The sequence below is a fragment of the Pan troglodytes genome, chromosome 10 (assembly GCF_028858775.2).
Source record: "Pan troglodytes isolate AG18354 chromosome 10, NHGRI_mPanTro3-v2.0_pri, whole genome shotgun sequence".
In the NCBI taxonomy this organism is placed as follows: Eukaryota; Metazoa; Chordata; class Mammalia; order Primates; family Hominidae; genus Pan; species Pan troglodytes.
The window spans coordinates 70357568-70369764 of NC_072408.2; the positions used below are offsets into that span (position 1 = coordinate 70357568).

At 35.0% G+C, this 12197-nt stretch overlaps 1 protein-coding gene across 32 annotated transcripts in view; it reads left to right on the forward strand.

The window, feature by feature from the left end:
- DNAI7 (dynein axonemal intermediate chain 7) overlaps nt 1-12197 on the forward strand; it is a 92619-nt gene that overhangs the window by 15228 nt on the left and 65194 nt on the right. The window lies entirely within an intron of this gene.

Below are 12197 nucleotides of genomic sequence, written 5' to 3' on the forward strand. Positions count from 1 at the left end.
TGTGTGTGTGTGTGTGTGTGTGTGTGTGTGTGTGTGTGTGTGTAGACAGTCTCACTCTATCACTCTGGCTGCAGTGCTGTGGCACGATCACAGCTCACTGCAGCCTCGACCTCCCAGGCTCAAGCGATCCTCCCACCTCAGCCTGAGTAGCTGGGACTATAGGTGTGTGCTACCACACCCTACATTTTCTTTATCCAATCCACTGTTGATTAGGTTAATTAGGTTGATTCCATGATTTTGTTGTTGTGACTAGTACTACAATAAAATACTAGTACAGATGTCTTTTTTTTTTTTTTTTGAGATGAAGTTTCACTCTTGTTGCCCAGGCTGGAGTGCAATGGTGCGATCTCGGCTCACTGCAACCTCCGCCCCCCAGGTTCAAGTGATTCTCCTGCCTCAGCCTCCCGAGTAGCTGGGATTACAGGCATGTACCACCATGCCCGGCTAATGTTGTATTTTTAGTAGAGATGGGGTTTCTCCATGTTGGTCAGGCTGATCTCAACCTCCCAACCTCAGGTGATCTGCCCGCCTCGGCCTCCCAAAGTGCTGGAATTACAGGCGTGAGCCACTGCGCCCAGCCTACAGGTGTCTCTTTGAAAAAAAAAAAAAGAATTTCTTTTCTTTTCAGCAGATACCCAGTAGTGGGATTGCTGGGTTGAATGGTAGGTTTATTTTAAATTCTTTAATAAATCTTCATATTGTTTTCAATAGGGGTTGAACTAATTTACATTCCTACCAACAGTTCCCTTTTCTCTGCATCCTCACCAACATGTCTCTTTGTTTTATTTTTTAATAGTAGACATTCTGACTAGTGTGAGATGATATCTCACTGTGGTTTTAATTGATATTTATCTGATTAGTGATCTTGAGCATTTGTTCATGTGTGTTGCCACTTATATGTCCTCTTTTGAGAAGTATCTGTTCATGTCCTTTCCCCACTTTTTAATGGGGCTTTTTTTTTTCTTATTAAGTTCCTTATCGATTCTGGGTATTTGTCCTTTGTCAGATGCATAGTTTGAAAATATTTTCTCCTATTTTGTAGGTTGTCTGTTGACTGTGTTGTTTCTTTTGCTATGCAGAAGCTCTTTAGTTTAATTAAGTCCCATTCATCAATTTTTGTTTTTGTTGCAATTGCTTTTAAGGTCTTAGTTATAAATTATTTGCCTAGGCCAATGCCCAGAAGAGTTTTTCCTGGTTTTCTTTTAGGGTTTTTATAGTTTGAGGTCTTGGCTGGATGCAATAGTGCACACCTGTAATCCCAACACTTTGGGAGGCTGAAGCAGAAGGATTGCTTGAGGCCGGGAGTTCAAGACCAACCTGGGAAACATAGTGAGACCCCCACCTCTGCAAAAAATGAAAATAAAAAATTAGCCAGATGCAGTGGCATGCATCTGTAATTCTAGCTACTCCTGAGGATGAGGTGGGAGAATTGCGTGAGCCCAGGAGTTTGAGATTACAGTAAGCTATGATTGCACCACTGCACTCCCATTCTTTCCTGAATGACAAAGCGAGACTCTGTCTCTTAAAAAAAATTATAGGCCGGGCACGATGGCTCATGCCTATAGTCCCAGCACTTTGGGAGGCCAAGGCAGGCGGATCATCTGAGGTCAGGAGTTCGAGATCAGCCTGCCCAACATGGCGAAACCCCGTCTCTACTAAAAATACAAAAAATTAGCCGATCGTTGTGGCAGGCGCCTGTAATCCCAGCTACTCAGGAGGCTGAAGCAGGAGAATCTCTTGAACCCGGGAGGCAGAGGTTGCAGTGAGCCGAGATTGCACCACTACACTCCAGCCTGGGCGACAGGAGTGAAAAAAAAAATTATAGTTTGAGGTCTTATATTTAAGTCTTTAATCCATCTTGAGTTAATTTTTATATATGTTAAGAGTTAGGGGTCCAGTTTCATTCTTCTGCAAGTGGCTAGCCAGTTTTCCTAGCATCATTTATTGAACCCAGTGGCCTTTCCCCATTGTTTGTTTATTTTTGCTAACTTTGTTGAAGATCAGTTGGTTGTAGGTGTATGGCTTTATTTCTGGGTTCTCTATTGTGTTCCATTGATCTATTTTTATACCAATACCATGTTATTTTGGTTGCTACAGCCTGTAGTATAGTTTGAAGTTTGGTAACGTGATGGCTCCAGCTTTCTTCTTTTTGCTTAGGATTGCTTTGGCTATGTGGGCTCTTTTTTGGTTTCATATACATTTTAGAATTGTTTTTTCTAGTTCTGTGAAAAATAATGTTGGTAATTTGATAGAAATTGCATTGAATCTGTAGATTGCTTTGGGCAGTGTGATCATTTTAGTGATACTGATTCTTCTAATCCGTGAGCATGGATTATTTTTCCATTTGTTTGTGCCATCTGTGATTTCTTTCAGCAGTGTTTGGTAGTTCTCTTTGTAGAGATATTTCACCTCCTTGGTTAAATATATTTCTAGATATTTTATTTTTGTGTGCATGACTGTTGTAAATGGGATTGAGTTCTTGATTTGCTTCTCAGCTTAAACGTTGTTGGTGTGTAGAAATGCTACTTGTTTTTGCATGTTGTATCCTGAAACTTTACTGAAGTTGTTTATCAGGTCCAGGAGGTATTTGGAGGAATCTTTACCGTTTTCTAGGCATAGGATCATGTTGTCAGTGAACAAAGATAATTTGACTTTCTCTTTTCCTATTTGGATGCCTTTTATTGCTTTCTCTTGACTGATTGGTATGGCTAGGATTTCCAGTACTATTGAATAGGAGTGATGAGAGTGGACACCCTTTTCATGTTCCAGTTCTTAGGGGGAATGCTTTCAGCTTTTGCCTATTCAGTATGATGTTGGCTGTGGGTTTGTCATACATAGATGGTTCTTACTAGTTTGAGATATGTTCATTTGATACCTAGTTTTTTGAGGGTTTTTTTTTTAATCATGAAGGGATATTGGATTTTATCAAAAGGGTTTTCTGTGTCTATTGGGATGATCATATGGTTTTTGTTTTTAATTCTGCTTATGTGGTAAATCACATTTATTGATTTGTGTATGTTGAACCATCCTTGCATGATGATAAAGACTTGATTAGCCAAGGAAATCTAATTTTAAATTTGTGTATACCTACTTACAAAGCCTTGAAATATACAATGCACAAATTCAGGGAACTACAAGGAGAAATAGACACATCCACAATCATAGTGGAAGATTTTCTCTTTCAATAATTAATAGAATAGTGTTTAAAAAATCAGTAAGGATTTAGAAGATTGGAGCAGCATGATAAACAAATCTAATGAATTAAACATATTTAGAACACCACACCAAACAAGTAGAGGATTCTAAGCACGCAAACATTTTCCCCCAAAATTGCTAGTATACTATGATACAAAACTATTCTCAAAGTTCAGTGCATGAAAACAATTCAGAGAATGTATCATAATGAATATTATATTGAAGGTAAAAATAATTCAGTAGCAAACAGGAAGGTACAATATGCTTGGAATTTTTAAAACATTCTAAAATGGGTCAAGAAGTAATATAATGGAAATTAGAAAATATTTTAAACTTATTGTTAAGGAAAATACTTAAAAATTTGTGGAATGTATGTAAAGCAATACTTAGAGGGAAATATGTAGACCTAAATATTTATATTAGAAGAAGAAAAAAGGCTAAAAATTAATGATCCTAGGTATCCTTCTCAAGAATTCAGAAAAAGAATAAAACCCAAAGGAGAAGGAAGGAAATAATAAGAACAAATATAGAAGGAAGGAGAAGAAAGGAAATAATAAGAACAAATATGGACATTAATAGAAAACACAGAATAGAGTGAGTCAGTAACCGCATATCCTTCAAGTCTTCACTTAAATGCCGCCTTCTCCATGAGGCCAATCCAAACCACTGTATTTAAAATTGTGATTTCGTCCCTTTCACAACTACACCAGCCATCTGGAGTCCCCCTACTTTCTTCCATATCACTTATCACTCCTTAAAATATTGTATAATTTATTTTAAATTTTAGTATATTGTTTTTGCCTTCCTCTTTACATTTGAATTGTAAGTGCAAGGATTTTTGTTTACTTTTATATCTCAAATAAGAGGCACATGTTAGCCTCTCAGTATTTATTAAATAAATGAACAAGTCACAGTAGATTTCTTTGAAAACTGATAAAATTGACAATTATCTGATATGTCAAGAAGAACAAAAGGCATAAATAATAAATATTAAGAATGAAAAGGGAGACATGACTTTAACAATAAATGACATTATTTGAGCAACTTTATATGCCAATATATTAGAAAACTTAGATGAATTAGACAAATAGCCAGAAAAAAATTAAACTGTTTTCATGAAGAAGTAGAAAACCTGAATAGTCCTATAATCATTTAAGAAATTAAATCAGTGGTTATAAATATTCCCAGAAAGAAAATTCTAGATCCATAAGTCTTTATATGCTAGTTTTTCATTCAGAGGTAAAGAAATAATTTCACACTTAATACAGATTCTTCTAGAGCATGACAAAAGGGGGAACACTCCTTAAGTCATTTTGAGTTAAATGGATAATCTGAAGGTATTATGAGAAAGGAAAATGGAAGTGCATTCATGACACAAATACAAAAATCCTAAACAAAATGTTACCAGGCTCAATCTGGAAGATGATAATAAATCATGACACAATTCAGTTTATCCCAGGAAGGGAGAGTTGCTTTAATATGAGAAATTAAATAAATATAATTAGATTGAATTAGAAATGCATTTAATGCACTTTACCATTTGATAGGTTACAGCGCACTTTCTTAGTCTGATAAAGATGTCTGTATTTTTTAACACCTTTTAGATGAGCAAAAGTGCTGAAATTAACAAATATTGACTTGGATAATAATTGTGGGAGTGTAAATTTGAAATAATGATTGTGGAGGTGTAAATTAGAATAACTACTTTGGACAGTTCATCTTTAGTAAAGTTGAAAATGTACGTACCCATCAGTTTTATTTCTAGGGACATACAACAGAAAACCCCTTGCAGACGGACACCAGGATAGATATATTCAAAGGTTTATAGCAGCATTAATGATAGTAAGAAACCAGAAACAATCCAATGTCTAGCAATAGAAAAAGGATAAATAAATCAATGGATTACTATTCAGCAGTGAAAATATACAGCCATAGCAATGTCCATCAACATGAATGAATTTTGCAAACCATAATGTATATCTAAAGAAGTAAATCACAAATAAGGGCAAATATTGTATTTTTCCACTTAGATATCTAGAGTAGTCAAACTCATATAGACAAAGTAGAATGGTGAGTGACAGGGCTAGGGGCAATGGGGAGCTATTGTTTAATGGTATACAGGGTTTCAGTTTGGGATGCTGAAAAAGTTCTGGAGGTGGATTGTGATGATTGTACATCAGTGTGCATATGTTTAAAGCCACTGAATTGCACACTTGAAAATGGTTAAAATGACTGGGCAAGGTGGGTCACACCTGTAATCCCAGAACTTTGGGAGGCCAAGGCAGGTGAATCACTTGAGGTCAGGAGTTCAATACCAGCCTGGCCAACATGGAGAAACCCCACCTCTACTAAAAATACAAAAATTAGCCAGGCAGGGTGGTGGGCACCTGTAATCCCAGCTACTCAGGAGGCTGAGGCAGGAGAATTGCTTGAACCTGGGAGGTGGAGGTTGTAGTGAGCCGAGATCGCACCACTGCACTCCAACCTGGGTGACAGAGTGAGACTCCATCTCAAAAAAAAAAAAGAAAAAAAAAAGAAAATGGTTAAAATGGTAAATTTTATGTTATGTATACTTTGCCACAATTAAAAAAAAGCAAATCACAATAATATACATAAAGTATCATTAAATTTATGGAAAGTTCAAAAATCTATATTTTTCATATATATACGTAAGAAAACTATAAAGAAAAACAAGGAAATGATCACAAAAGTCAGAGATTATCCGTAGGGTTAATTTTTATTGTAAATCAGCATATAATTTTTGGCATAGGAGGTGAAGGAATTCAAAGAATTGCATGATGTTACTATAACCTATTCTGATTGATTTTTAAATATAAACCAGGTTTCTCTCTCACATATTTATAAAAATTAAAAAATAAAAATAGAATTAATCTGAATTTCTGTTTCATTCAGCACTAGCTAGCATTTATCCATGGATTATGAGCTAACCAGAAAAAAGAAAAAGCCCAACATTTCATCAAGAGATGTACATCCAGGAAAATTTTAGTTTTTATGTTTAACATTTAGTTATCAAAATTTATAATATGTTACTTTATTCAGTTGTGTACTGAAAATAAGATTAACTCAATCTAGAGCAGAATTTTTAATACTTAGAGACAAAGGAAATAAATGTTTTAATTTAAATTTTTATTCATATTTTTATAACAAATATAAAAGGATCAACAAAAGTTTTTCAAGTATATTACATTAGGATAAGAGTCTGTGAGGGAAGTGGCGTGGAAATATGAACTCAAATAGAAAACAGATTAACATTTTTATTTTAAAAAAGCTTGTTTATATTTTAAATTGGTCATTAAATCTCTGTGGTATGTAGATTCTATTGGATATATCCCTTTTTCTGAGATGGAGTCTCGCTCTGTCATCCAGGCTGGAGTGCAGTGGCATGATCTCGGCTCCCTGCAATCTCCACCTCCCAGGTTCAAGCAATTCTCCTACCTCAGCCTCCCGAGTAGCTGGGATTATAGGTGCCTGCCACCATACCCGGCTAATTTTTTATATTTTTTAGTAGAGATGGAGTTTTACCATGTTGGCCAGGCTGGTCTCAAACTCCTGACCTCGTGATCTGCCCACCTCAGCCTCCCAAAGTGCTGGGATTACAGGTGTGAGCCACCACACCCAGCCTTCTATTGGATATATCTTAAGCAGTGATGGATATACTTCAACGAGTACTGTCAAAGTTTTATTTTAAGGATCATATACTTGAAAGGACAATATTCACAGCTATTTAAACTCATGATAAAAAGTTTTCAGTGACACCTTAAAAATGTGTAGAGCCGGGCGCAGTGGCTCATGCCTGTAATCCCAGCACTTTGGGAAGCCAAGGTGGGTGGATCACTTGAGGTCAGGAGTTTGAGACCAGCCTGGCCAACATGGTAAAACCTCATCTCTACTAAAAATACAAAAAATTAGCCTGGAGTGGCGGCAGGCACCTGTAATCCCGCTGAGGCAGGAGAATCCCTTGAACCTGGGAGGCGGAGGTTTCACTGAGCCAAGATTGTGCCAGCCTGGCATGACAGAGCGAGAGTCCATCTCAAAAAAAAGAAAAGTTTAAAAGCAAAGCATATAGTTCATCCACTGCAATGGGAAGGAAGGCAGACAAAAATATAGATAGGCTCAAAGATTTGGTGTGTAAAGATTTTTCTCTTCTGAAAACTATTTTTTCAGTGACATAAGAGGTAAAGTCAGCAGCTGAGAGTAGAGTGGAAGAGAGGATTTTGGAGGTTTGAAGTGAGAATGAAATAGTTGTGGGAATTCTGGACACTGCTTAGAGTCTATTTTTTTAATTTATTTTTTAAATTTTATTTTTTCATAACTTATTGAGGTACAGGTGGTATTTGGTTACCTGAATAAGTTCTTTAGTGGTGATTTGTGAGATTTTGGTTCACCCATCACCCGAGCAGTATACACTGCACCATATTTGTAGTCTTCTATCCCTTGCCCTCCTTCCACTCTTCCCCACAAGTCCCCAGAGTTCATTGTGTCATTCTTATGCCTTTGTGTCCTCATAGCTTAGCTCCCACACATCAGTGAGAACATACAATATTTGGTTTTCTATTCCTGAGTTACATCACTTAGAATAATAGTCTCTAGTCTCATCCAGGTCACTGCAAATGCTGTTAATTCATTCCTTTTTATGGCTGTGTAGTATTCCATCATATATATATATGATATATATATCCCATATATATATGATATATATATATCCCATATATATGATATATATATCCCATATATATGATATATATATCCCATATATATATCATATACATATCCCATATATATCATATACATATCCCATATATATGATATACATATCCCATATATATGATATATATATCCCATATATATGATGTATATATCCCATATATATGATATATATATCCCATATATATGATATATATATCCCATATATATATCACATATATATCCCATATATATATCACATATATATCCCATATATATATCATATATATCCCATATATATATCATATATATCCCATATATATCATATATATCCCATATATATCATATATATATCCCATATATATGATATATATATCCCATATATATATCACATATATATCCCATATATATATCATATATATATCCCATATATATCCCATATATATGGGATATATATATGATATATGTATCCCATATATATGATATATATATGATATATATATCATATATGATACAAATGCAAATGCAATAAAAACAAAGATAAATAGCTGGGACCTAATTAAAGAAATTTTGCATGGCAAAAGAAACAGTCAGCAGAGTAAACAGACAACCCACAACGTGAGAGAAAATCTTCACAATGTATACATCTGACAAAGGACTAATATCCAGAATCTGCAACGAACTCAAGCACATCAGTAAGAAAAAAACAAACAAACCCATCAAAAAGTGGGCTAAGGACATGAATACACAATTCTCAAAAGAAGATATACAAATGGCCAATAGATGATATATATATGATATATATATTCCATAAATATATATGTATTCCATGTATATGATATATGTATTCCATATATATGATATATGTATTCCATATATATGATATATATATTCCATATATATGATTATATATGATATATATATTCCATATATATGGTGTGGTATATATATGAATGATGTGGTGTATATATGATGTGGTATACATATGTGTATATATATGATGTGGTATATATATGATGTATATATATATGATGTGTGTGTATTATATGATGTGTGTATATATATGATTTGTGTGTGCACGTGTGTGTGTATATATATATATCACAGTTTCTTTATCTACTTGTTGATTGATGGGCATTTGGGTTGGTTCCACGATTTTGCAATTGTGAATTGTGCTGCTATAAACATGTGTGTGCAAGTGTCTTTTTTGAATAATACCTTCTTTTCCTCTGGTTAGATACCCAGTAGTGGGATTGCTGGATCAAATGATAGTTCTACTTTTATTTATTTAAGGAATCTCTACACTGTTTTCCATAGTGGCTGTACTAGTTTGCATTCCCACCTGCCTTCTGGAAATTTTTCCTGTTCACCATATCCATGCCAACATTTAGTGTTTTTTTTTATTTTTTGATTATGGCCATTCTTGCAGGAGTAAAGTAGTATCACACTGTGGTTTTGATTTGCATTTCCCAGATCATTAGTGATACTGAGCATTTTTTCATATGTTTATTGGGCATTTGTATATCTTCTTTTGAGAATTGTGTATTCATGTCCTTAGCCCACTTTTTGATGGGTTTGTTTGTTTTTTTCTTACTGATGTGCTTGAGTTCGTTGCAGATTCTGGATATTAATCCTTTGTCAGATGTATACATTGTGAAGATTTTCTCTCACGTTGTGGGTTGTCTGTTTACTCTGCTGACTGTTTCTTTTGCCATGCAAAAGTTCTTTAATTAGGTCCCAGCTATTTATCTTTGTTTTTATTGCATTTGCTTTTGTGTTCTTGGTCATGAAATCCTTGCCTAAGCCAATGTCTAGAACAGTTTTTCTAGTGTTATCATCTAGAATTTTTATAGTTTCAGGTCTTAGGTCTAAGCCCTTAATCCATCTTGTGTTGATTTTTGTATAAGGTGAGAGATGAGGATCCAGTTTCATTCTCCTACATGTAGCTAGCCAATTATCCCAGCACCATTTGTTGAAAAGGGTGTCCTTTCCCCACTTTATGTTTTTGTTTGCTTTGTCGAAGATCAGTTAGTTGTAAGTATTTGGGTTTATTTCTGGGTTCTCTATTCTGTTCCATTGATCTATGAGCCTATTTTTATACCAGTACCACACTGTTTTGGTGACTATGGTCTTATAGTATAGTTTGAAATCAGCTAGTGTAATGCCTCCAGATTTGTTCTTTTTGCTTAGTCTTGCTTTGGCTATGTGGACTCTTTTTTGGTTCTGTATGAATTTTAGAATTGTTTTTTCTAATTCTGGGAAGAATGATGTTGGTATTCTGATGGGGATTGTATTGAATTTGTAGATTGCTTTTGGCAGTATGGTTATTTTCACAATATTGATTCTACCCATCCATGAACATGAGATGTGTTTCCATTTGTTTGTGTTGTCTGTGATTTCATTCAGCAGTGTTTTGTAGTTTTCCTTATAGAGGTCTGTCACCTCCTTGGTTAGGTATATTCCTAAGTATTTTATTTTATTTTTGCAGCTATTGTAAAAGGAGTTGAGTTCTTGATTTGATTCTCTGCTTGGTTGCTTTTGGTGTATAGAAGAACTACTGAGTTGTGTACATTAATCTTGTATCCTGAAACTGCTAAGTTCTTTTATCAATTCTAGGAGCTTTCTAGGGTTTTCAGGGTAAACTATCATATTGCCAGCAAACCGTGACAGTTTGAGTTCCTCTTTACCAATTTGGATGCCCTTTATTTCTTTCTCTTGTCTGATTGCTCTGGCTAGCACTTCCAGTACCATGTTGAAGAGGAGTGGTGAGAGTGGGCATCCTTGTCTTGTTCCAGTTCTCAGAGGGAATGCTTTCAACGTTTCTTTATTCAGTATTATGTTGGCTGTGGGTTTGTCATAGATGGCTGTTATTACATTAAGATATGTCCCTTTTATGCTGATTTTGCTGAGAGTTTTAATCATAAAGGGATGCTGGATTTTGTCAAATCTTTTTTCTGCATGTATTCAGACGATCATGTGATTTTTGTTTTTAATTCTGTTTATGTGTTGTATCACGTTTGCATATGTTAAACCATCCCTGCATCCCTGGTATGAAACCCAGCTGATCATGGTGAATTATCTTTTTGATGTGTTGTTGAATTTGGTTAGCTAGTATTTTGTTAAGGATTTTAGCATCTGTGTTCATCAAGGATATCGGTCTGTAGTTTTCTTTTTTGGTTATGTCCTTTCCTGATTTTGGTATTAGGGTGATGCTGGCTTCATAGATTGGATTAGGGAGGGTTCCTTGTTTCTCTATCTTGTGGAATAGTGTCAATAGAATTGGTACCAATTCTTCTTTGAATGTCTTGTAGAATTCTGCTGTGAATCTGTGTGGTCCTGGACTTTTTTTTCTGGTAATTTTTAAATTACCATTTCAATCTCATTGCTTGTTATTGGTCTGTTTGGAGATCTAATACTTGCTGATTTAAGGTAGGAGGGTTGTATTTTTCCAGGAGTTTATCCATCTCTTCTAGGTTTTCTAGTTTATTTGCATAAAGGTGTTCATAGTAGCCTTGAATGTCTTTTGTATTTCAGTGGCGTCAGTTGTAATATCTCCCATTTCATTTCTTAGTGAGATTATTTGGATTTTCTATCTTCTTTTCTTGGTTAATCTTATTAATGATCTATCAATTTTATTTATCTTTTCAAAGAACCAGCTTTTTGTTTCATTTATCTTTTGCATTTTTTTGATTCAATTTCATTTAATTCTGTTCTGATCTTGGTTATTTACTTCCTTCTGCTGGGTTTGGGTTTGGTTTGCTCTTGTTTTTCTAGTTACTTGAGGTGTGACCTTAGATTGCCTGTTTGTGCTCTTTCAGATTTTTTGATGTAGGCATTTAGGGCTATGAACTTTCCTGTTAGCACCGTCTTTGCTGTATCCCAGAGGTTTTGATAGGTAATTTCATTACTGTCATTCAGTTGGAAGAATTTTTCAATTTTCATCTTGATTTCATTTTTGACCCAATGCTCATTCAGCAGGTTATTTAATTTCCATGTATTTGCATGGTTTTGAAGGTTTCTTTTGGAGTTGATTTCCAGTTTTATTCCACTTTGGTGTGAGAGAGTGCTGGATAAAATTTCAATTTTCTTAAATGTATTGAGGCTCATTTTATGGCCTATCATATGATCTATCTTGGAGAAAGTTCCATGTGCTGTTGAATAGAATGTGTATTCTGCAGTTGTTGGATGGAATGTTCTGTATATACCTGTTAAGTCCATTTCTTCCAAGGTATAGTTTAAATCCATTGTTTCTTTGTTGACTTTCTGTCTTGGTGACCTGTCTAGTGCTGTCAATGGAG